Genomic DNA, 23,891 nt, shown 5'->3' with positions numbered 1-23,891 from the left:
TCATTAATCTTGATTATTTCCCATAATAGATAACGTCACAAATCATCCATTATCCCCAATCATGCACATAAAGATAATGTCTGTATGTGTATAAATATATATAGATCTCGATGGGTACGTATTATGCATATTGTGAGCTATACAAGCTTCCTGTGTGGTGGTTGTGAAACAGAATAAAAAGATTAAAAAGAAATACACCTTGACAGCTGCAAGATGAATGTTGGGCGGCAAACGGGAAAGGGGAGGGAATGACTTGAATTTGGCAGGAGGGAGGGCTTAAAACATGAGGAAGGAAATCCCCTGTCACTAGCTCTACTATGAGAGAAAAACTGCTTGTCTCCTAATTAGCTTTGTATTTGCATTAATGATGTCTTTGTTTCAATCAAGGAATGTGTTCCGTTATATCCTGAAAAAGAGTTTCTGCAGAGCAGACAAAGGACCCTCTGCTTGCCTTGTCTCTGATTATTGTTGAAGGGGACAGACAGGGAAGAAACCAACAGCAATCTGTTGCATTTTGTTGGCTGAGCAAAGAAAGGCATTTAGAGTAGTGGGACTTGACACAGTTGGACACTTTCTGTTCATACATTTGTTTGTATATAACATGATTCCGTATATGTATTTGTTATATGTGTGGCTTGCTTTCCAGCCAAGACAGGCTTCCAAAGTATCTGGTGCCATATATTAGAGATATGCGGAGGTGATTATGCTCAGTCTCTTCGGGTCCCCGGCAGCCAATGATACAGTCCAGATTCCAAAATCTGTCCTCCAGAGGGAGGGGCAGATGTATCACAGATGGATTTGGGAGCTGGCTGATGGTCAGGATGCCAGTCCACAGAACTAACACTTCTGTTGAACTTGCAATTCCTGGCAGCTGATAACATAGTCCAGGTTCCAGACTTTTCACTCTGTGAAGTGACAGGCACAGAAGGAACTGCCGATTCCAAGATCTGTCCTCCAGAGGGAGGGGCAGATGCATCACAGATGGACTTGGGAGCTGACTGATAGTAAAGATTCCTGTTCTTTGGAATATCAGGATGAAATTGGGCATACACGTTCAGGACACAGTCCTGCATTTCAAGAGCAAACACCCTCTTAGACTCCATGGCCATTTTCAAGGGGAGGGGTAAATTTCTAGTACATGTTGTTATGCAAAAATTTTCTTGATCTGCAGGCCTCTGCAGATGACATGAGTTCTGTGGAGAAAGAACCATTGCAGAATAAGAGCCCCTGCTCTTCTTATTCCTGATCTCCTACATTGCTCTGTACAGAAAACCTGATTAGAGTATGGAGGCTGGGACCGGGGCAGAGGGCTATTGAGTGACCACAGTAAAGTTGTGCCCCTCAGTGGATATGAGGTGTCCTCTTCGCAGTCAGGTGGATCCTGCTCTCATTCCTAATGTTCCATGTTTTATAAGAATCATCATCATCATCATCATCATACTTGAAGAATGTCTCAGATTGGTGTGCTTCCGTTGCCTAGATGGTAAATCTGTGTCTGGGCTGTGCCATTTCAGACTGTCGCGGGGGATCATATTTTATTCATTCATTCATTCATTCATTCATTCATTCATTCAATTTCTATACCACCCTTCCAAAAATGGCTCAGAGTGGTTTATACAGAGAAATAATAAATAAATAAAATGGATCCCTGTCCCCAGAGGGCTTACAATCTAAAAAGAAACACAAAATAGACACCAGCAACAGTAACTGGAGGTACTGTGCTGGGAGTGGATAGGGCCGGTTACTCTCCCCTTGCTCAATAAAGAGAACCACCACATTAAAAGGTGCCTCTTTGCCAAGTTAGCAGGCGTTATGACTGGGTGTTCATTCATGATGAAAAAATTCCCTGTACATAGAAATCTAGTGTGTCAGGCAGAAAGACCCATGACTAGCCAAATAAGAATGAATTATGCAAAATAGTGGGGGCAAAGCAGGATAAAACAAAATAGGAAGAATTATGCGTAGTTGCTCCAGTCCGAGAATTCAGGTATCTTTAGTGGAGAATTTTGATCACCCGTGTGCAGAATTAAGGCAGCTCCTTAATTTGTCTGAGTCTCCTGATTGTAAGCCTGCAGGCAGAGATCTTGTTTCTTTGGTGTTCCAAATTCCTAGAAGACCCTGGGTGCTCTGTTTACATTGAGCTGCAGTCATGATTTATCTCTGGTGGCATTTTCAGGTGATGAGGAGGGAGACTTCTGTAAATATCTTTCTGGCCTTTCCCTGGCAAACCTTCTGAGGTTCAATGGAGTGAAAACATGTGTCTGTCACAAAGACTGGTGTTCAATAATTCATTTGTGGGCTGTTGGTGGTTTGAGACTCAATTTAGTTTTAATAAAATTTAATCCCAAATCATGGCCACATCCAAAATAGATTATTATATGCATTTGCAACATTATAGGCCCTCTTAAAATAGCATCACACAGATTGTGTTAGAGCTATCTTGGGATGTGTAACATATGCTCAATCTTGGCTGTCCAATTGGGTGTGTGTGATTTTTTTTTTTTTTTTAATTTTGTTGGCAGAATGAAGCAGCTACTTGGTGGGAGGGTGGAGTTTGCATGAGATTGTTTCGTCACTGTAAATATGGACTAATTTCATCACTCCCCTCTAAAAAAAAATGTGCTTGACATCAAGCAGACAAGCAAGTTATCATCACTATAAATATTCTCGCCGGCTCATTTCCCAAGGTTTAGAATATTATTTGCACATCAAAAATGATGTCTCATCCTTCTGATTCCGTGGAAAGAGATCTAATTTTGCGTCTCAGGATGCCCCTTAAAGAAAGAGAGATTTGTTTTTCATGAAGTGTAAAACTCAATATGTAGTTTTGTGTATAAAACATGACTTTATGGCAGATTAGCTTGCTGTGGATTTTGCTCCTGCCTTGACTGTGTGCTGGAAATATATTAGCATTGAAAGCGGCATTAATGACAAGATGGAAGTCTTGTTTGTTTTGGAGGGTGTTTTTTTTTAACAAGAGGGGAGGAAGGGCATTCCATTGGAAACCTGGACAGGAAGGATGTAGAAACAGCTCTGTAAGCACCTGGGATAAGGAGGCAGGCAGGGGGCTGCCTGGTGACATTCCTCAATAAAAGAAATGCCCAGATGGGTAGGGAAATAACAGTTAGCATAGATCAGTGGTCAGAGTGCTGGCCTATGATCAGGGAGGACCAGGTTCAAATCCCCACTTAGCTATGATGCTGTCTAAATTACCTTAGGACAGTCACTCTCAGCCTAACCTGCCTTGCAGGGTTGTTGTGATGATAAAACCATCTATGCTTCCCTGAGCTCTTTTGGGGAAGGTCTGGATTTTGATGATGATAAAAATACCGTGTTTCCCCGAAAATAAGACAGTGTCTTATAATAATTTTAGCCCCAAAAAATGCACTAGGGCAATTAGCGGTACATCAGAAATTACTGCTAGGTCTTACTTTCGGGGTAGGTCTTACTTTTGGGGAAACAGGGTAGTAAACCAGAAGCTCCGGGAGCTTTGTTGATTGTCTACACTGGACTAACAAGGTCGGAGGAAATGCTACCCAGGTTTTCCTCCTCCCTGGCTTCCACTCAATCACTTCTACCCAGGTTTTCCTCCCATCTTGCTTCCGCACAACTGAAAACTGGGTGCACACAGCTCCCAAACCTGGGTAGAACACAGTTTTTGATTGTGTGAATGACCTCATGCTGTGGCATTACATGGTCACCAAGGTTAACACTTTACAGTTTGGAAATGTGGCTGTCCCAGGACTTTGGAACATGCTCCCTCTCAACATAAGAGCTTCTCTGTCTCTGGCTGCCTTTAAAAAAAAACCTTTCAGACACACTTGTTTTTTCAGGCTTTCTTCCAAAAAACTTTTGAAACTGTTTTAATTGTTTTTGATTGTTGTATCTACATAAAATTTTAACCGAGCTGTAATATTAACTGTTTTATTTTTACTGTGTTTTAAATGATTATACACTGCCTGGAGATTGCAATGTCAGGTGGTTTATAATTATTGCAAGTAAATACATTTACTTCAAAACCTGATTTAAAGCTAATCGTGGCTAATGTTTGCACTGGTGCAGATAGAGATGGATTTGCATTGGTGTATGTAACCCGTAATGAAAAGGGGGGACCTTCAAACCTAAGGGGGGCCCCCTCAATCCCTTAGTTCTGGTTAAGTGATCTGGAAGTGTGCAATCAGCACTGGGTCACAGCAGGCAGAGAATAACTGTCATTAATGCTTAATGTGAACGGGGGACTCATATAGTTGTCAGTGCTATGAGAATGGGGTGCTCAGACAGACATGTCTGCTCCTGTGGAATACTAGAGGGTTTAAAGGAAAGATGCTTTTGATGTGGTGTTTCTAGATTCTAATCATCTAGTAGTGCTGTTGATTATTTCTATAACATGGTAAATAATGATGTGTGACAAACGCATAATTATATTTTCTGCCAGAGTAATAACTGACTATGATCTGTTTTTTAATCATTCCACCTACACATTCACTCGATGGGTTTGTTATTTTTAGCGGATTTTTCTTCCATCACGATTTCTCTTCAACTTATTCCCTGCTCTCCCTAGCCAGCTATTCTTTAGAGAGCTGACCTCTTTCGGCCTTGTTACCACGTGTCCTCTCTCAAGCTTTGTCACTTTCCTTTTTTTCTTCAGCCTTTTGGTGGCGCTTTTAAATTGTAGCAGATACACACAGCTTTATCACCAACAAATCACTCTTTTTCAGATGTGCTGCATTTAATGACGCTGTTATGGCTATAGATTCTTCTAGGGCAGAATAGTACAAGTACTGTGAGTTTATTAAAAGAGGTTTCTTTAAAAAAAAAATACAAAAAACCCAAAACAACCCAACCAGCAACCTGACACTTAGCTTTTATGGATGTAACAGTGCAAGCATGCCTCGGGATTATTTTTCCTTCTGTAAATATTGTTGTGTTGCCACAGAAATTCCCAGTGTTGGGTCCCCTGCTGTTGTTGGACTACAGCTCCCATCATCTCCAGCCTTTGGCCTTTGGCCATTGTAGCTGCTGCTGATGGGAGTTCAGTTCATTGTAGCTGCTGCTGATGGGGAAAGGGAGAAGTTAGTCCTGGGCACAGAACTCAACTGAACACCCTGGGCCACACAACTTCAGTCCCGCCGTTATCGTTTGGTGGGGGTGCTGAAAATGTGCTGTTAAAGATCATCACACAAACACCCTAAGCTACATTCCCCAGGATTCTCTGGAAAGAGAGAATGACAAGCCAGTTTAAATGTGCAGTGTGGAAATATCCATAGGGTCAGCCAGCCAAGAATCATTTTTCTAGTAATGAAATCAAATGACTCCCCAACCATATAAAGGAATGCGGGGAAAGGCTATGCAGCTTTATTGGAACGTACTGAATTTCAGCAGTTGTGCTCCAGTAATTAAATTCCAGCAAACAGATGAGCAAACAATCTCCAGGGGTAATGAGGCTGAGTCAATGAACCACAAGTGTTCACAAGTACTAACAATAAGAGCAATATACAAATGAAACCACCACCTGTGTGCTAACAGGAAACACAAGAACCGATGAGAGCAATTGTGTTTACCTTCCGTATACAGTATTATCTAAAATTAGAATCTTCATCACATTAGGATATTCAACTCTCTTGACAGCGGGAAAGGACACAGACCCAAAATGAGATTTGTTACAAATTATGTATAACCTCTTGAAGTTGCATCATAATTTCTCTCTCTTTCCTCTCTTTTTTCCTTGGGCATGTAAGCGCTCTACAGTTTCTCTTCTATTAATCTGAGCAAGAGAAGACACAGGTCCCCCTAATAACTAGGCAAAGAGGCACCTTTCAAAGAGGTGGTTCTTTTATATGTAGAACGGGGAGAAGATCTGGCCCTATCAAACCCCAGCACAGCCAAGAGCTGCTGCTGGTTGCCTCCTTTCTGTTTCTCCTAAGACTGTGAATGCTTTGGAGACCCTTCCTCCACTTGGAGAACTTTTTGACCACTTTCCGCTACAGTAGTGGTCGTTTCTTACAGTACCACCAGCAGTGACCTCAAATCATGGAGTGGATACCCCTCCCCTCTGCCACACACACACACACACACGCGCGCGCGCGCGCGCGCCCTATGGAGACCCATATGGGCAGTTGCTGGATTCTCTCAATCTGCTTTCCTCCCTAACAAAAACACATTGTGTGTGTGTGTGTGTGTGTGTGTGTGTGTGTGTGTGTGTGTGTATCCATCCCACCTTTGGGTCAATATGGCTAATGACCAAATAAAAAAATGAACTATAAAACAATTGCATTAAGTAAAGAACAATATATTAGCAGCAGCAGATTTTAAAAGACCCGGTAGAGACCAAAATATAAAACCCCAGGCAGTAATACGCTCACTGAAATAACTAGAGATTTAACTGATGACAAAAGGAGGGGAAAGATGGAGTGAGTTGACATTCTTGAGGCAGGGAGTCCCAAAGACTGAGTGCCACCACAAGAAAGCCCTCTCCTATGTGTCCATGCACTGTACATCAGCGGGAGGTGGAATATGGAACAGAGCCTTTCCAGAGGTTTGAACTATGTGTGAGGCTCATATGGAAGGAGGCAATCTTTGGGCTGGCTTGAAAAATACAACCAAGCTGGCCCTACCAATATGTAATTGGTAGCCAGCATAGCGTAATGGTTAGAGTGTTGGACTAGGACCGGGAAGACCTGAGTTTGAATCCCCATTCAACCATGGAACTCACTGGTTGACTCTGGGCCAGTCATGTATCTCTTAGCCTAACCTACCTCACAGGGTTGTTGTGAGGATAAAATAACCATGTACACCGCTCTGAGCTCCTCGGAGGAAGAGCTGGATATAAGTGTAAAAAATAAATAATTAGGGACATGCATGAACACATCCCACTCCTGGCATGCCTTTCCCCTTCTCTTAATCACGTGGAGGAGAGGTTGATCCCAGCACCCTCTTCACATGCAGTCTAAACACTCTATCCCCACGATCAACGGAAAGCAGGCTAAGGGAGCTTAGCCCACTTTCTGTTGATCATGGGAACCACTGGGCTAGCCCACCTAAAACACCCTCCCCTTAAATGAGGTTAATGGAGTGAGTGCCCCGTTGACCTCATTTTGTTGCTCGTGTGTTGCCGCGGCATGCAGCGACCCACGAGTAGACCCCCGACCAGGAGGCTGCTTGGCCTCCTGGGCTTGGGGGGTCTCTCCAGGATGCCCTGCACGCTCGTGCGGGGCATCCTGGAACTCCCCACCACCCCTGCCGGCTCTGTGACGGAGCTGGCAACGGTGTGGGCGGCTGACCCGGCTGCCCGGAGCTCTGGGCAGGATCGTCTGCTGGGATCCCGCTCTCCCCACAGACCCAACCGAAGCTCTTTTCACGGATCGTGAGAAGAGCTTCCATGTACTATTGTGTAAAGGTTGAAAGTGAGAGAGCAGTTCAGATGACACTGCCACAACGACAGCCACCATTACAGGCATTTGGGTGTCCTCCTCTTGCAGAACTGGAGTGCCAGCTCAGGATTCCTTCTGAGTCTGCTTCAGCAACACGCCCCACCCCCCGGCCAGGCAATCACCCCTGAAATGAGCACAAACCCACATAAAAATGGCTGAGCATGTTAAAGCAGCATTTTCAGCTTTGAGAGGAGGGGGCAGGTGGGAGAGGAAACAGCCAGTGTCCGACTACCCCTTCTCTCTGCTGCTTTCATATTTTTAGCAACCCTGGAATGCCCTTGTGAGCTCTCATTGCCTTTGTGTGCTTCTTTGGGTCAGGAAGGGTTAGACGAATGAAGACCCTTCAGCTCCTAGGGATCATCAAGGGTGGCAGAGCACCGCCTTCCCAACCTTGGCATCCTTTCCTAGAGCTGGCAAAATATTTACAGTCTGTTTTGCAATTGTACTTTTTAAAACCCTGAGAGCTTTGTTGCCTTGAATGGTAGTTATTTTCAGTTTCAGTTTTGTATCTTTTCATGTATGCACATACTCACACACACACAATACCCCCTTCCGTTTTCTGTCTGTTGACATATTTTCCGCAGCCTAATTGTTACTAGGTCAGCAGTAAAAGATGAGCTGCTCGGCTTTTTTCTGTATTGATGGGATCATTGGTGTTACAGAATGTTTCATCTAAACGAGAATGGTACCCATAATCCTAGCTTTAAATCCTCTAATGGTCACATGGGATATAAACTCAGCAAACAAGAAAGAGTGATCTGTTCAGGCAGGGAAGATTTCGGGAATATAGAATATATTTTTCAGAAACCAGAGTCTGTTGGTGCTGTCACTTGAATGTTATTCCTAGACTAGCTCTGAGTTTCCCAGACTTGTGCTTCTGCACCTAAGCTATATATTTTTCTAATTAAGATTGGAGGTACAAGTAACTCTTCCACTGGAAAAAGTTTGTTTTCAGAGTATTTATGGGGGAAATTACCCAACCTTCATAGACTTGAGTTCCTGTTTAGAGTTACCATTCTGAGTACTGACATTTCAGAACAATGTCATATTGGGGTCCAGTGGGCAATGTCCTTTGAGGATGGGCGATGTCCTTTGAGGATCTGCTGCATCTCCATATTGGGAGCAATTAAATTATCCAATCACATCTGATGCAATGACAGAGGAGAATTGCTTCTTCCCTCCCTTGGCAGAGATTGATTTTAAGCAGGCCAGAATACAGACTCCTCCAAAGACACTGCAGGAACCCTCTTCTATGGCTAGTTACTTGGCCTTATGTGAATTATGAATTCTTTCATTAGCTTATTTCTCATGAGATATATTCCACTTCTCTCATGGCACAAAAGTGTGCCCCAGCATGCAGCGTGAAGATTTCTGAGCTAACTATTTAAACATCTTGCTGCTGCATTATTTATTTTATTTTATTTTATTACATTTTATATCCTGCTCTTCCTCCAAGGAGCCCAGAGCAGTGTACATAGTTAAATTTCCTCCTCACAACAACCCTGTGAAGTAGGTTAGAGAGAAGTGACTGGCCCAGAGTCACCCAGCAAGTATCATGGCTGAATGGGGATTTGAACTCGGGTCTCCCCAGTCCTAGTCCAGCACTCTAACCACTGCACCACGCTGGCTCTTGAGATGCTGATATGAGATGTTGCATAATATGAGATGTTAATCTCACATGGAGATTAAGTATGGGGTAGCACCCATGGGAGCTTCCCTCCCAGGGCTAATAGCAGCTCCAGGGTGACATTCCACTGTATCTGAACTATAGACCTACTATAAGTACAAGCAGAAGATGTGGCAATCTCCCCATCCATTCCTCCAGCTAGTTGCTAGGAGCATGATCAGTGTGTAGGAATTCTGAGGGGGCTGACTGCACTCAGAGTATTCTAGTAGTTCAGCCTTGCAATGGAAAGAGAAGCTGAGCAGCAGCACCACTGCAAGAACTCAGTTTGCATCAATATTGATGAGCATTTGTAGCAGCTGAGAACGTTTGCACATATGGTGACTCCAGTATTGGCTGGTCTGTCAGCTACCACCCATCTACACCAGAAATGAGGACATCTATTGGAGCAACATTCGCTCTAACATTAGCTTGTGATAAGCACATAGAGGAAGGAAGTTGCTTGTTTTGTCCAGTTTTTCTTGGGGATTTTGAGTTAATGTGTCAGAGGAATAACAGTGGTTTAGGAAATGGATTTCTCCTTAGCTTCACTTTCTCCTTGGTGGTGTCATTGTCAAACTCTCCCCCTTGCAGTATTTGGACGAGGCCTCTCTTCTCCCCTGTTCCTGGAATCGATTTGCTGGATGCGATCCTTTGGGGCCCATATCCCGCCTGCTATTACTGCTTTATGCGGCTTTGTAATGATCATCGCCTTTGTTGACAATTTAGGATAATGATGGAAAAACACAATAATTGCTGATATACATCTTGTTTTAAAGCAATTTCCTGTGGGTGTGATCAGCTTCATGTATTAAAATTTATAGTCTTAGGGTAATAAATTAAATTCCTTAAAGGTGTAATATCTTTTTCCTAAGGAAGCCCGCCCTACAACAGAGTTGTCGTTGATTTGCTCTAATTAGTGCACTGCCTGGCACAGTTGCTATAGTTACCTTTATAAGAGTGGCCAATATAAAACTTCATTTGGTAGGGCTTATTAATTCAGCACTCACTATTGTCAATGGCTCTCAGAACCAGCTCCTGTGTGGTTGACGGTAATATAAGGCAAAAGCAGTCTGTAGCCAGCAAGAACAGCAAGCCAGCTTAGACCGATGAGCAAATCTCACCTAGGAGCTTTGAGCTCTGGATGCTGGGACCCCTCATGTATACACATGAAATAGCTGTTTTGCTCATGAAACACCCTTGTTGTGTGCATAGGCCAATAGTTGGATTGCGAGAATATCGCTGCAGAGTTTCTGTCTGGCTTGATGATGAGCCACAGTTTGGTTTAGGGCCGCTCAATTTTGGCCCTCCCTCAAATGTTTATTAATTATTTATTTATTTGTCATATTTTTGTACCGCCTGATATGTACATCTCTAGGAAGTGTACAACATTTAAAATATTTAAAAGTCAACACAGATTAAAATACACAACACAACAAAAACAATAGCATAATACAGTTATTAAAACAAATTATTAAAACGATTAAAATTAATTCTAATTAAAAGCCTGCAAGAACAGGAGAGTCTTGAGGGTCTTCCTGAAAACAAACAGAGAAGGAAATGCTCTTGTTTCAACAGGGAGCATATTCCAAAGCCCTACAACTGTTAGCCTACAACTCCCATAATCCTTGGGTATTGGCCACTGTGGCTGGGGATCATGAGAGTTGTAGTCCAGAAAAAGCTGGGGGGATAAGTTGAGCAAGCCTGGTTATACCTTTGTTCATACGCCGAGGCACATGGATAGCCACGCAGTTTGGGTGTTGTGGCTGAAGTCCCCGATCTTCCATTGGAAGATGCAATTGAATCTTCAACTGGTGAGTTGCCTAAAGGTGACCAGCAGCAGTGGCACCACCAGTATTTGCTTTTGTTATGGTTTAATTCAGCTTTTCAAAGAAGGCTACCAGCGTTAGCAATTTATGGCTGGAAAAAGAAGTTAAGGAACCAACTGCACAAGAGCTTTCTTACCTTGAAATAATGTTATAGCACCTTTGAGTTTTCCAGGCATCTCACACATGTTAGCTTATTGTAGTCCTCACAACAGTTCTGTAAGGTAGGACATCATCCTCCTCATCTTTGCAGACGGGAGGGTAGGCTGAGAAGAGAGATTTGCCTAAGGCCATCTGCTGACTTCATGGTAGAGGTAAGATTGGAACTGGGGATTTCCCGATTCATAAGTCTACCTCTTAGTCATTCTGTACTCTCCATGGAAGAGAATACTATTTCCAAGCATGCTTTTAGTTGTTTTGTTAAGATAATTTAAGAGAGAGAGAAAGGCGGGGAGGGAATCAGGAGAAGAAAATGGAAGAGGGAAGAAACGTATACCCAGAGGAGAAAACAAAATGGCCCGGTTCAGACATAACGGGAAATGGTGGTTTCCTGCTATGAAAATAAGTCTAGGCTAGGGGAACTGTGGGCTTGCCCTCTCTCCCTTCCCCTTTCGCACGCTACGAATAACCTAGGAGGCTGCTCTCAGCCCCTCTATGACAGCCTCCTAGGATTTCAACAAACTTTCTGTTGTTGCCACTGGCCTGGGATTGTAAAAGTCAGAGTACGGAGAGGCCATTCAGTACCTGGCAGGCAACTATACTGGGCTAGTAGGCTGTTTTTAGTTTGTGCAGGCCTGCTTGACACAGAACTGAAAGGGGCAGTCCTAGTTGGGATGTGGAGTTTCACTTTGCAACCTGGTGTGGCTAGACTGTGGTGTCTTGAGTTTAAAGCAGAAGTCTCTGTGTTTCAGCAGAGCTGCTTAAGAATACGTGTTCCAAGTACTGGCGACTGGGCCAAGAGCTGCTCTGCATTCACATTCAGTATGACATTTTTAGGTCAAGTGTATGGGGGTGGGCTTTCAGCTTGCTAAGGTGGGAGGAAAGGAACTTTGGGTCTACTGGCACATATACTAGGGATATTTCTCAAGGCTGCAGTAGGTTATACAGGGGTGGTTTATTATTTCTCTAACCCTTGGCTCTCTGTCTTTGCAATGCACTGTTTGAATAATGAAGAGGAAGGGAAAAATACCAGGAGTCTGCTCTTGGTATACCAATCCTAAGGTCTAGCAACCAGAGCTAGGTACAAAATAGTAGCTCAGAAAGGCAGACATACCCTTAGAATTAAGGAACAGGTTCCCTCTGAGCTCTTGCTCGACCCAGAAATGTGTTTTCGGAACCAGAATGGAGCTCTCAGTCCTTTCACACAAAACCCACTCCTGTTTTTCTTGCAAACTTCCTTTGTTTCAGCGGCCTAATTGTTGGGAATGGGGTGGGAGGAGCCTTTTTGTGTAGCTATTTTTGAACACTTGAATCAGAAACCCTTACCATCACAGAGCTGCTTCAAATAATGGTCTACTGATAGATCCCGATTTCCCTGCCCCTGTCTTAAAACAGTTGCTGCTGGGGCCTACACATTTGAAAATGTATTTCTGTCTTGATCAGAAACTTGTAGAGGAACCCCAAATTAAAATCATGGCAGGCCTATAATGATACAAGAAATTCTTGAGGGTTTTATTTTGGGCTTGCATCTTTCCTAATCAGACAGCGCTGATGAGACAGCAGCTGGGAGACTGTTGAATGGCAAGTGTGCCTTTTGACATTGTAGTGAAACAGATGTTTGGGTTGAAGCATCCCACGGTTAAACCGAAGCCGATCTTTTCAGTGTGACTGCTGTGGTGTGTGTGTGTGGGGGGGGGAGAATTGTTCCTCTGCTTAAAGGTTAGCATAATAAAAACTGTTCATAAAGCGCAAGATGGAAATATTAGCCCATAAAGAAATGAAAATAAATAAATATTTTAAAAAGAGACCAGGGCCCTGAAATTCAATTGTGAAGAAGAAAAGGCGAGTTGATATATGAAGTATTTGAGCAATGACATGAAGATCAATGGCTGTATTTTCACGCAGTGAGGCATGAGAGTCTCGGATAAGGGCAGTTAGTCTATGAAATAGTGACTGGCATTGCTCTTTTACTGTTGGCATTTGGTCTCCCATATTGATCTCAACTGTCACTTGCCAACAAAGGACAATGAAGCTGGGTTTTGGGGCTTTGTGTGCACACTCAGATAATGCCACTTTTGACAGCCTATGAATTTTTTTTTTACGGTCCACAGTGAAAGGCCCTTAAGGGGTTAATGCTGGCAGTGTCTCTCCTCCTTTGGGTTTGATTGCATCTTGTATTTTGCTGTGAGCAATTATAATCTTCCGCCATTCAGCAAGCCAGCAGCAAGCAGATAACCGACTGCAGCCTGAAGAGGCTCTTTTAAAAGAATCCCACAATTTGACCAGCAGTGATAGCTGTGTATTTCTGGCTGTCTCTGCAGCACCCGTAACTTGCTTTTTGTCAAGCCTGATGCTTGTGCCGTTGAGCACGGAGGCTGGCAAGCTGGTAGAGGACAAGGCAACAGCTATTTGTATTTATTGCTTTCTTTCTTTTTTATCCAAGCCAGTTAAAAGTACGGTGAGGTGGACTAGTCTGAGGATATAAGAAGTTGCCTTATACTGCCAGATCATTGGTCCATCCTGCTCAGTGCTGTCTCCACAGCCTGGCAGCTGCTCTTCAGAATTTTAGATGGGGGTCTCTCCCAACCTTGCTTGGAGATGCCAAGGATTGAACCTGAGGCCTTCTGAGGCCTTGGAGATGCCAAGGATTAAACCTGAGGCCTTCTACAGCTGCGCCCCTTCCCCAGTATGAGATTATGGCTAGTCCAAGGTCACTTAGTGAGCTTCACGACTGAGCAGGGATGATTTCCTTGCAGTCCCTTCCTTTGGACAGAACTGGGTCAGGGCACACAGGTTGAATCCCATCCCAAGAGCCCTTAGCTCAGGGATTTCCAACCTTGGGTCACCAGATGTTGCTGAAGATTTCAGAGAGTTCCAGGATGGAGCCCAGTTCCAGGAGGAAGCCCTCTCCCCAAGGGTTCCTGCTTAGATACACTTCTGGGGGGATGTTATTGTCCCTTTGCTTTGAGCAGGCCATTTTTCATTGTCAGTTGGCAAGTCTGGGAGTGAGGGGGAAGGGCTTCTGCATGGCTCTGTGCTTTGCTTCTCATATCTGTTCGCTTGCATCAGGCACAGTTCCTGAATGCCCCAACTGGCAACTCTGTTCTTCCTTTCTCCCTCTCTTAAACAAAGCCCACTGGCGGTCGTGAGCTTCCCTTGTTAAAACTTCCCAACGAGCGCTCCCCTGAATCAATTATTACTGAGAGTGCATCGCTTGTCGAGTTAGGAGAGGGCTCTGTTGGATCCAACGGAGCAAGTTGATTCATTAAATATGACAGGCCGGCTTGAGTAGGATCAAATAGTATGTGTGGATGAGCACGTGCGCGCCCATGTGTGTTGGGAGCAGGCCTGACACTTGCCGAGAAGCCTGTATGCAGGGACTCACAATGCATGAATAGTGAAATCAAGGGCTTCTGATTGAGCTGGCCAGTGGCCAGAGGGCGACTCTTGCCACGTTCCCTCCTGCTCTTTGCCCCCACTCGTTCTGCTACCTATTTGGACCGCTTTGCTTTTTCAGCAATTGGCTAGGAACTGCATCATTCATCCTCCAGGTGCCAGTGTGGTGGTGGGGAGAAAAATAATTGCACAGGTTTCAGTTAAAGCCGTGGTGCTCAGAATATTATTATGCTGACCTCTCCCAGGAGGTGTAGGGAGCTGCAGGGAGATCGTGTGAAAACAGAGAGATAGAAAATGTCAGTGTGCTTGTCCTCACAGAGGAAAATGGGCCTCTCTAAGGATGTGCAGGCAAACTCCAGGATGGGAAGGAGACCAGATTTAAACAGAGATGCCCACAAAGCTTGCCCAGGAATGAACTTTGGGGGCTTGTAGTGCTATCCTCAAAGAAGACACAAATTCTTCTAAGGCTTGGATTTTAATCCAGCTCAGAGATGAATTCATGGCCTCCAAACTTGCTGCATCCCTGCCACCAAACCCTCTTATCCCACCCATTCCTCTTTCTTTACTTTTAAATATTTACCAGTGGTAAAGAACAAGGGGAAGTGGGAAGAGCTTTCCTCCGCAATCTGAGAGGCTGGCAGTTTGCCAGGATAAAAAGCCTTCACAACCCTTTGGGAGAGGAGAGCTGGTCTTGTGGTAGCAAGCATGACTTGTCCCCATAGCTAAGCAGGGTCTGCCCTGGTTGCATCTGAATGGGAGACTAGAAGTCTGAGCACTGCAAGATATTTCCCTCAGGGGATGGAACCGCTCTGGGAAGAGCAGAAGGTTCCAAGTTCCCTCCCTGGCTTCTCCAAGATAGGGCTGAGAGAGATTCCTGCCTGCAACCTTGGAGAAGCCCCTGCCAGTCTGTGAAGACAATACTAAGCTAGATGGACCAAGGGTCTGACTCTGTATATGGCAGTTTCCTATGTTCCTATGAAAGTGCACCCTTTGGGGTATGTGCTGCATTGTGGGGATCCCTCCAGCACCAGCCAGGAGCCTGCTCCCGTGTCAGCATTACATAGCACTGAAACACCAAAACTTAGCTCGAGTTAAGGGCGCCCTCATGCCCTTAACCCTAGCTAAGCGGTGGGCTTCCTAAGTGGATTTGCTGCTGTACTTCTGCTGGGAACTGGTAAGAGACAAGGGGTCTGATCCTGTATCCCTGCCTCCTGATAGCTCCCTCTTGACTCCCACTCCCCTTTGAAGTTGCATGTGACCCCCCCAGGGGGCCTTGACCCACAGTTTGAGGAAACCAAATTTCAGGGGATAATGGTATCAAAAAGTCTAAGGACCCCAGGGTTAACTCAAAGAAAGAGCTGAGTATCCAGGAATTTTTAAAAACAACAACAAAAAAGCCAGCCAGTTGGGGCAAACTAACTTTGTTACCACTTCCTTCTGGGACCCATTTTGATGTCCTTCCTCTGAAGCTTTAAGGCCAATTGCTCTTTTAGTGTTACCCACAATGTTTGGCCTAATACTGTCTGGAAGAACAGGAGCCCTTAACATGTGTGATTTTCACTGGGATGAACAGCACGTCCTTTTTGTGTTAAGTAAATAAAAGTTTTCCTTCAATGTCCATTGTTTGTTACCATTTTCCCTTCAGTAAAACAAAAACACAAAAACGAAACAACAAGCCATTTGTGTGTTGTATAACCAGAGGCAGACAAGTACTGCTTATCCCTTAGGTGTGATCCTCCAGCAAAAATCAAAGACCATTATAGGCTTCACGCTTCTGTAAGACATGTGACAATGTTCAATATTTCAGACAAATTTCTTGAGGTCCATGATGACTGATGGCAAAAGCCATCTCAAACACAGTGGATGTGCCTGCTCACCACTTTCTCCCTCTTCTCCCCTGGAGTAATTCCATTTAATTTTACTCCTGGTGATGCATCCGTTTTTTATTTGTTTTTTATTCATCTGCCTGATGTAGTAACTCTTGGTGTAATTATTCCACGTGGCACAGGTTTCTCAATACCCAGACTTGTTTGGGATGACTTCTGCATAGTCCCCTTCAGAAATAAGGGTGGAGTAGTGCTTGAATTATGGAGAGGGGAGAAACAATGAAGCCCTCAATAAAATCGACCTGCCCACCCCTTGATTCTGCCCTCCAGTCCTAGCCAAATGATGATTATGATGATGATTAATTCAGTTTCTATACTGCCCTTCCAAAAGTGGCTCAGGACGGTTTACACAGAGAAATAACAAACAAATAAGATGGCTCCCTGTCCCCAAAGGGCTCACATTCTAAAAAAACACACAAGATAGACAGCAGCAACAGTCACTGGAGGTACTGTGCTGGGGGTCGAGAGGGCCAATTACTCTCCCCCTGCTAAATAAAGAGAATCACCACGGTAAAAGGTGCCTCTTTGCCCAGTTAGCAGGGGATGATGATGATGATGATGATGAATGTTTATAAACCGCTTTTCAACAAATGTTCTCAAAGCAGTTTAGGAAAATAAAAAAATCGATGGTTCTTTTGTTTTATAAAATATTATTCTTTTATTTTGTACATGTATAGCCTTCCTTTACATAGGAATGTGGGAAGTAAGGATGTGCAAATCAATTTGAATTTTAATAGATTCAGCTCGATTCTGGGTGATCGAGTGATTTGAATTTGAATTGAATCAACCCTTAAAAGGGCAATTCGAAACGCTAGCATATCATAGTGGTTAGAGTGTTAGACTAGGACTGGGAAGACCTGAGTTTGAATCCCCATTCAACCATGAAACTCACTGGGTGACTCTGGGCTAGTCATATATCTCTCAGCCTAACCTACCTCGCAGGGTTGTTGTGAGGATAAAAATAACCATATACTCCACTCTGAGCTCCTCAGAGGAAGGGCGGAATATAAATGTAATAAATAAACTCAAATTGAATTTTTGAAATTCAATTCAAACTCAATTTGAGAGTTGTTTGGCACCTTTAAAAAAAAAAAACCATACAGCCCCCCTGATTAATTACAAAAGGCACCAAAACAGGGGCAAATCAATTGAAATTCAAATTGAATTTCAAATTCAAATTTGATTTGAATTTGAAATGAATTTTTGGAATTTGATTCAAATTCAAAATGAGTCAGAATTTTTGTTTTCATGCACATCTCCGATAGGAGGCTGCCTTATACTGAGTGACCATTGGTCCATCTAGCTCAGTATTGCCTACACTGATAGGCAGCGATTCTTCAGGATTTTACGCAGGAGGCATTCCCAGCCCTACCTGGATATGCCATGGAGTGAACCTGGGATTTCCTGCATGCAAAACAGATGCTCTATCACTGAGCTATGGCTTCATCCCTTCAGGGGAATATCTTACAGCAGACAGTGCTCACATGCAGGAGTGGAGCCAGGCTGGTGGCGGCCCGTGTGTGGGTGCCACCGTGGCGCCCTGGCCCCCCCCCCACATGCGTCTGACAGACGCGCCCAGCTAGCTATGCCCCCATGTCTGACGTCAGACACAGGGGCATGGTCTCCCTTTTCAATGGGGCTGCACGGCCCCGTTTGGAAAGGAGATCGGTCCGTGGGCCAGAACAACTCTCAGCCGCATGGCCTCTTTTGGGACTGAAATAATGCCCCTTGTCTGACATCGGACATGGGGTGTGTGTCTGGGGCCATGCTCGCGGCCCCTAATTGGGCACGGCCCTGGTTCTTTGAACCCTTTGGCCCAATGGTGGCTCTGCCCCTGCTCACATGTCTCCCAGACAAATGCAAAGTAAGGCAAACCTGCTTAGTAAAGGGGACAAATTATGCTCACTACCATAAGATCGGACCTCCACCCCCTTCAGTAGAAAACATAACAATAATGAACAAACAAAAGTGGCACCTGCCCCATCCTCAAAGCCCCCTCCCTCAATCCCAGGTCATGGGGAATGAAGCTAATGGGCAGAACTCCAGCTCTGAAATCCGAGTGCCCACCTGGCTGCTTGGAGCCTCTCCCCCAATGGGCTTTCTCAGGAGGGGGGAGAGGCCAGCTTGGATGCCTCCACATGAGTAGTAATCCAGGAAGGGCTGGGGGCTCTCACTGGCTACATGAGCCCTTAGTTGGCATTAGCCTTCTGCTGATTCAGCAACTCCCATTCAGAGCTTGTTCTCCTCCTGGCCTCATCTGATACGGGTTCAGAAAGGTTGACCTCAACACTTGTTCTGTCTTTCCACAAAATTTGTTGCTGCAGATTTGAGAATCCGCTGTGGATTAATGATTGAATGCAAACAATTCTTTTCATCTTGTCCTTAGTTTTAAAAAGTTAAAAATAATAAAAAAACATCCCTGGAAATCTCCCTAAACAAACTTGAGGGGAGATTGTCTTTTCAGGGTAGAAACTTGAGTTTGACAGCTCTCTTCATTCTGTATCAGATAAAGTTTCTGAAATTATATTCATATAAGAACAGTGTGCCTTGCCGCAAGCAGGGAACTCAGCCTTTTGGTGGGGCACTCGTGGTGCCTCGTAGTAATCTCTTGAACGACTGTCAGATATGAAGAAGATTTACAGGCCTGCGCGTCCCTTTAGGTATTCATCACTGTTGATTGGTGCTAGTGGCAGCCAGTGGTATTTTTAGAGAGGAGATACAGGATTTTTTCAGGTATGGAGTATTAGCGGATCCCATTACTCAAAGCCACTTGGGAGGTGACAACTGACACCTCAGCTCAGTGCAAAAGATGCTAAACAGTTGGAAAAAAAGGGAGGGGGCAGAAGTATGTGGCACCAATACATTTGCAAGACTAAGAGGCTATTCACACGATTACAGAAAATCAGGCTAGCCTCTGCTAGCCCGATTTTCTCCAATGGTGTGAACCACCGGGCTTGCAGGCGAGCCCGGTGGTTCTAGAGCCGGTAACCCGCTCAAGTACCCCTCCCCTAAAAACGGGTTTGCGGAGTGAGTGCTCCACAGATCCGGTTTTTAAAATCGTGAGTAGCTGCAGCGTGGCTCTGCGGCGTGGCTGCTCATGAGGAGACCCCCGGAGGAGAGGCAAAAAGCCACCTCCCAGCTCTGGGGATCTTGCCAGCAGGGCATGCTGGAGCTTCCAGGGGTCAATCGGCCCCCGCTCCCCCCAGCACCGTCACGGAGCCGGCAATCTACTTGGCTGATCTGGCCGCCCAGGGCTCCCTCCCCACGCACTCTCCAGAACCGGGTCTCACTGATCATGAGACCAGGCTCTAAGGTTGGATCATCCCTTTTAGCACCTGAAAGTGCTGATGCTCAACATGTTTCCGTCAGAAATATAATGCAGGAATAGTTAGCATTCATCGTCAGCATAGTACTCTGTTGTTCTTTTTCCAAATTCTCCATCTTTCTCAGCCCCCCACCCGCCCCATATTAGCCCCTTAAGGAAACCTAGGCTGCTGTGGCTAGGAAGATGGTGAGGTCATTCACACAGTCAAAAATAGTGTTCTACTTGGGTTTGGGAGCTGTGTGCGCTCCCAGTTTTCGGTTGTGTGGAATCTAGGTAGGAGGAAAACCTGGGTAGAAGTGATTGTGTGGATGCAAGTTAAGAGGAAAGCTTGGGTAGCTTTTTTTCCTACTTTGCTTCCGCACAACCAAAAATGGAAGCACATACAGCTCCCAAACCCAGGTCGAACACAGTTTTTTGATTGTGTGAATTACCTCGATCATTTGTGAAGGGGACCTGCAAGTTGGTCCGGGGTTCAAATGTCACCAAAGCCAGGAAATCCCTAGTTATCCTTAGCGTTGGTAACAAATGGAAAGGGGAAACATCTGATGATTTTTCAAGGAAATTTTCTCTGGCAATTTTCAAAAAACACTTGAAAACCCATCTTTTCGCCCAAGCTTTCTCAGCTTCCAAAATTTTTAAGTTTTAATTTCTGGTTTATTTTAAAATTGTTAACTTGTTTTTAGTTGTTGTATATGTTTTTAACTTGTTTTATGCTATTGTTAACCGCCTAGAGACAGGGCGGTGTACAAATTTGGGGTGGTGTACAAATTTGATAGGTAGATAGATAGATAGATTAAAAAATGTGTTTCTATAAGACAAGTGATATTTATCCGCGGGTTCTGCACATCCCCAATTATTATAAGATTAAATGTGGTTTTACCTTTTAACCCTGCACCTACAAAAACTGTGAAGAAGGGTAGGCAGGCAGGATGTGGCAACATCTCCTTCTTTTTTGTCACTCCTCCCCTTCGATGCAGTCTCCCTCTCAAGGTCATTGCCCACTTAGTGGAACTCTACAGCAGACATGAATCTAGCTGGGAGAAGAGCAGTAGTGAGATTTGCTGAAGCATTGTTGGGGTGGAAGATCCAACACCCCTTTTGTGCTGGATGTCTCTGCATTTCGTGTGATCTGACCCAAATATGGAATCTTCTCTCCAGGGAGGCTTACCTGGTGTTCACTCTGATCGGCTTTCTGTGCTGGGCAAAGACCTTTCCATTTTCCCAAGCTGTTTAATGTTTGATAGAAAGGAATTTAATTGCTACTAGGTTTTTTCTTTGTTATTTGTTTATTCAAGTATGGTTGTTTTTTAGATTTTGTTTTTGTAAGGTGCTCTGCACATGGATTACCTTCTTTTGTTCACACACATTTTACTGGAACATGCAGATGACATCACTGCCATTTTTTTTTCCAAACTTGCTTCATGTGTTTTTCTAAATTTGTTTGTTTGTTTGTTTGTTTGTTTATTTGTTTATTGTAGCACCAGCCCATCTAATGTGGACAGGTAACTCACTGTTATAAGTTTTAAGGGCCCCTTTGCCGTTAATTAATCACTTCCTTTTTGCAGTTTAAGCGTGTTCAATCCCATTGTGCATGGATGAATAACCCTGCTAATTTCTCCTTGAACAGCCTGTCTTCATTGCCCCAGTGTCAATTTCTTTATGCTTTAATTACTCTTTCCTCTCATTTTCCCTCTCTTTGTTTTTAATAGCAAATAGCTCTATTTCAGTGCAAAATTTTAAAGAAAAAAGAATAGAAGGGAATCGGTGGTTAGTCTCCCAGCCCCATGGGAACACTGGGTCAATTAAGTCAGACTATTTAAGGGTCAAATAATAGGCCGTTTATCACCACAGCTCCACCTACAGTATTCAGGAAGCAGGAAAATGGGCTGCATCTACAAGGAGGTAATGGGTTGCTTGGAGTCTTTGCAGGGGTTCTCATGTGAATACGGATTGCGTATGCACATAGCAGCAGAGGTCCTCAAACAATGACCAAAGGCCATTGTGAGAAAGAAAGAACAAAGGCCAGGTTTGGGGGGACCCAAGTTTGAGAACCCTGGATGATCATGGTGACGCAGGAAGGCAATGCTGGGTAATATAGCACTACATTAATTACCTGTGTGCAGCCTCTGCATTAATTCCACTTCCATCTGCTTGCGGAAAAGCAATGCCTCAGCCGGCAGGGGCGTAGCTAGGGAAGAGGGGGGCCATGTTCATCCCTCTCTCTGGTGGCCCCCCAGAGTGAGGGAGATAATGAAGAAAATAGGGAGTGATGGAGCTAGAGGGCCCTCAGGAGCTGGGGGCCCGGTTTCTTTGAACTCTTTCGCTCAATTATAGCTACGCCCCTGCCTCAGCGGCACTAAAGGGTTCTAGTGTGAAAGCAACCAAAGTCAATTAATCACATGCAAGAACTATGGAAAATATTAAAGACGCAGAGTGGATGCATCCAGTGGGTGAATCCTAGACTCATAAGCCCTAGTTCACTTCGGAGGTTCTATGTGTGGCCCGTCTGCCTCATTTTTCTGTGCTTTGGGGATATTTCCCAGAATAACATGGATGATTCAGAACTACAAAGAAGATGTTTTGCAAACATCTGTAGTCATCAAGTTGTTATTATTCCTTCAGGGAAAGTCCATTTAGTTTAATGCTCGTTTGAATGGCATCTGTTTAAGACCTCTGGACCCTAATGATCTTTCAAAGACATTCCACGGTGTCACAGCAGTCAGTAGTATGTAATTTCCTTTGACAGTAAGTGCTTGAGACCGTGCCAAAATTGTTCCCTTTCATGCCCATTGTTGAAGTGCTTGCTATTTTGATGTAGTGCTCTGACTACTTATCTAGACACCAGAATGGTGCTGTGTGCTTTCTTCATTTTTCCCCTAGCATTAGAAAGAACAAAATTAATTTGAAATAGTTTGTACTGTTTTGAATCAATGGAGTTGAAGACCAGAGCTGAGAGTGGTGTTATTGTTTTTCTGGTCACACTCTCACATGGGCCTTCTTGATGTCACAATGCTCAGTTAGCTGTGTTTTTAGGCAGGCAAGTAATTGCAGGTTTGCAGTTCTTTTCTCTAGGTTCCTGTCCCTACTTGAATTGCTGCGCAGTATTCCAAGATACATAGTGGGCATCTTATTTTCCAGGATGGAATGACAGGGAAGGGCCATAGTTCAGTGCCAGAGAGCACATGCTTTGCAGGAGGCCTTGAGTTCAGTCACCGGCATGGTCATTTAAAGTGAATCTCTGTTGGTTGTGCAGGGGGAAATTGGGGAGTGCATTTAAAGGGAGTCAAATAATGAATTAAACCATCCACAGTTTGATTAATATAATCCATTCAGTTCTATTGATTATTGCATGAATTCAATAGATTTATTATATTTATTGCTTTAATATGATTATTGTGCTTTATATTGATATTGTGTGTGTGTGTGTGTGTGTGTGTGTGTGTGTGTGTGTGTGTGTATCCTGCTCTTCCTCCAAGGAGCCCAGAGCGGTGTACTACATACTTGAGTTTCTCTTTTACAACAACCCTGTGAAGTAGGTTAGGCTGAGAGAGAAGCGATTAGCCCAGAGTCACCCAGCTAGTTTCATGGCTGAATAGGGATTTGAACTCGGGTCTCCCCGGTCCTAGTCCAGCACTCTAACCACTACACCACGCTGGTTCTCTAGAGCTCACTTTGGCCACTGTGACTGGAGATGATGGGAGTTGTAGACCAAGAACATCTGGGGATCCAAGTTTGAGAATCCCTGGAATAGGCTATACTGGCCTGGGTGGAACCGTGGTCCTACCTCAGTGTGGTGTAGGGTGTGGAGAGTTGAACTAAGTCCATAATACATCCATGTTTATATCTTCATGAGCTACTGTTCCGGGTGTATTCTGGGATACACAGTCAGTTCACACAAAATCCTGGAAAAGCACTTCAGGCCTAGCAAGAATGCTACATGGCCAACCTGCGGCCTGGAGTCTCAGAGATGGGCAGGATATGGGCTCACCAAATGCTGTAACTTACTATCAAAGCTATACAAAGGTCTCATCAAAGGCAACCAATTAATACTCAGATTGTACAGATAAGATATGCTGGGGGTTTGAGGTAATTAGTAACTGATTAGTATAAGGGCAGCCATGTTAGATTGTTTTGAAAAATCTTGCTAACAAACCTTTGGGATATCATCTTGCCAATCTATTGCAAATCACCTAGAAATCTTCTAGT

The 23,891-nt window shown here is 44.3% G+C and overlaps 1 protein-coding gene across 27 annotated transcripts in view; it reads left to right on the top strand.

Moving 5' to 3' along the window:
- The window catches only part of CELF2 (CUGBP Elav-like family member 2), a 914,911-nt gene that overhangs the window by 623,156 nt on the left and 267,864 nt on the right, over positions 1-23,891 (top strand). The window lies entirely within an intron of this gene.

The sequence above is a fragment of the Hemicordylus capensis genome, chromosome 5 (assembly GCF_027244095.1).
Source record: "Hemicordylus capensis ecotype Gifberg chromosome 5, rHemCap1.1.pri, whole genome shotgun sequence".
NCBI lineage: Eukaryota > Metazoa > Chordata > Lepidosauria > Squamata > Cordylidae > Hemicordylus > Hemicordylus capensis.
The sequence above is the reverse complement of the archived record's forward strand: the minus strand, read 5'-3'. Positions and strand labels throughout refer to the sequence as shown.